Source organism: Artibeus jamaicensis, unplaced genomic scaffold (assembly GCF_021234435.1).
Source record: "Artibeus jamaicensis isolate MK-2021 breed Jamaican fruit bat unplaced genomic scaffold, CSHL_Jam_final scaffold_3047, whole genome shotgun sequence".
In the NCBI taxonomy this organism is placed as follows: domain Eukaryota; kingdom Metazoa; phylum Chordata; class Mammalia; order Chiroptera; family Phyllostomidae; genus Artibeus; species Artibeus jamaicensis.
In genome coordinates, this window is record NW_026522035.1 from 15,346 (window position 1) to 18,270 (window position 2,925).

A 2,925-nucleotide genomic window follows, 5' to 3' on the forward strand; every position below is an offset into this window, starting at 1 on the left:
GAATCCTGACCCAGACAATGCAGGAAGAAGAAGGTTACTATTACTTACTAACATGATGGTGTGGACTTTGCTTTTCTTAAAGAACCAAATAAAACTTCAGAAAACAGCAAAACCTATTTTTGCAAAATGGAATTTTCAGGGGAAGTTTTATTTTCAGAGTGAAGTTGATTGGGTCACTTAGAGTTTCAAATGCCTAGCATCTGGCCGAGTGCCTGAGAAACCCCTGTAGCTTCAGTACTAATTTAGACGAATGAGCTTCTACCATGGATGGCCCAGAGAATCTGTTTCATGTCCCATGTGCTCCCCCAATTCAAGAGAGCAGGGAAACCTGTGTGTGTTCCTGAGTATCCCTTTCTCCACCTAGTATCAACACTAATTTTCTATCTAGGCTTGCTGAGATTGACCTCAATGTGTCTGTCTACCTGTTGGGGACCATCCTGCCTGGTTTCAGGAGCTGTAACCCCACTGACAGGTGAAAGGGCCCCACAGCTATGGGACCTTGGGACCATAAACCACTAAGGAGACTAAACTTATTCTCCCAGTATGGGTGCACCTCTGTCTCCTTTACTTCATCCTGCTTGGCCCTTGGAGGATGGCTGGCTAGTTAATGATGAGTAAGATTCCTCAAGGAAGGAACAACCTGAGACAGGCACATTTGGGAAGGGTCCATCAGAGAAGGACTTAGGGGGTTATGAAGGAGGAACAAAAGAGCCTCACCCTTTGGCTTCAACACCCTCTGGCCTCACCCTTTGGCTCACCCTTTGGCTCACCCTTTGGCTACAGATAGAGTCCTCATTCTATCTGTAAAAAGTCTTCTAATCTCTTAGCTGCCTTGCTTCCCCTGCCTGATTCAGGCCTGTCACAATGCTCAAGAGAGGCGCAGCCCTGTGCTGGAACCTGTGGTTCCCAGCAGGGGAGGGTAATTAGGCCTGAAAAAGAATGCATAAAGTCCTGTGAGGCCTGCTTTGGTAAGAATGCCCTTAATTTAAATATTAAGGATCCAAGTAAAAATAAGTTTGTTTTGCCAAGTTTCATGGCTGATTGACATCACCCTGTCTACCAGACTCTGACTCAAAAGGACTGCCATGCTCCCAGAGATGTTATCTGTAAACCACACCTCCTTTCTTTGATATGCATCCCTATGCCAGCTAAAGTCAATGAAAGCTCTTTGAGAGAGAGGCTCAAGAACTTTCTCCTCTGAGAGACTGGTCAGCCTTTTCTCCCCAAACAGATCGTGTCTTGATAAACTTATTCTCATCTGTGGTGGCTGGGAGAACTCTGCTGGTAAAAGCTCCACCACATCTACCCACTTTTCTTCTATTTCCAGTGTGTAGTGAGTATGTTTCTTAACATGAACCCTGAGTGTCCTCTACCAAGTAAAAATACTGATAGCCTTACATTTCTTTTATGTTTTTAAGGTAACTCTGTATTAGAGAAAGGCACTTTCTAAAATAATAAATAGAATAAGCCCAAAACCCAAAACATCTTCATTTAGATGAAAACAAAGTTGCATTAATCCATTTATCTCTCAGTGAACTGTGGGAGGCACAGAGATGACAGGTGAGGAGTTTCTTATTGCACCTGTTAGCCCCTCCTGGTCCTCATGGTTGCTGCCACAGTCTCAGCAATGCTGAGGCTGTGGCCTGTTCTCTCTGAGACTATGCTCAGCCTTGACAGTGTCCCCCTTCTCTTGAGAGTTCTGGCAACCTGTTTTCAGCCCCACAGGAGCTGAAGCCACATGTATAAAGGGTGACATTAAGCCCTGGGACAGCCTTAGCACACATATTGGATCATCGATTGGAAGACTTTTTTGTATATTGGAATGTATTAAAAATGTGTATATCAGTGTAAATGAGAATATACTACAGAGAAGAGTCTCATATTCTCCTAAGCTTTTAGCACTAATATGTAGGGAAAATGAAAATGAACATACACTGAAGTTACTAAGGTGGCTCATGTATGCCTTAAGTCTACAAAGTAAGAAATACAGTTGCTGTGTGTTCTGCTTTAGTTGCTCAAATGATTTCTAATGGAAACTGCTCTGCCAGAGAATCTAGGGTAGTGAAAGGCTCTGGTGAGCGTGTGCAGAGAGATAACTCTGTGATTACAGGATGAATTATTTCTACTCAAAGTTGTAAAGAAAAGGAAAAATACCCATCAGAAACTCCTATAAAACAAAGGAGTGAATGTGGGGTGGGCACCACTTTGAAGTGCAGCGAACTGACAGGACTCCAGGGATGTGCATGTTGTCCCAGGGGAGACATCGGGGACCTAGAAGGTCTGGCTCAGTACCTGGTGGGGTCAGGAGCAGAGTGACCCAGTGCCCACCATGTTCTGATGTGGATTTTGTACAAGTGGGAGCAAAGCAAAGCCTTCAGGCTCTGAGAGCAGTGATTATGAGAAAGTGTGTTCAGTGGTCCCTACTGACAGGAAGTGGGCAGAGGAAGTGGGTAGGAGAGTGGCCTCCGTGTGTCTGGAGTGTCTGTGGCCTCCAAAGGGCTTCCCCAGAATTCAAGTTCACAAAGGCCTTCCATGATGGGAAATTTTTATGTCTTCAGTGATCTCATCAGTAAAATGATGATAATACTATCTGCCATTCTATTGCCTTTTGCTCTAATAAATCTAAATGCATATGGTTGTTTAAATGTTGTGTATTATACATCTTTATTGCCATGGCTGTTATATAAAGGCCTCTATCTTAGAAAGTAGGTACTGAAACTAACTCTGCAGTGTTAAGGAATAGACTCTATCCCTTTTCCTTTCTTAATAACAGTACACTTCTGTTAAAATTTGAATAAAATGTACATTTAGAGAAAGCACTTATGCTTTGGTGCTTGGGCCCTTGCCCACGGGAACTGCCCTACACACTGGCAGATGGCCCACCCTATGGGGAAAAGTGTGAGAAATAGCATTTTTACCTGGCAA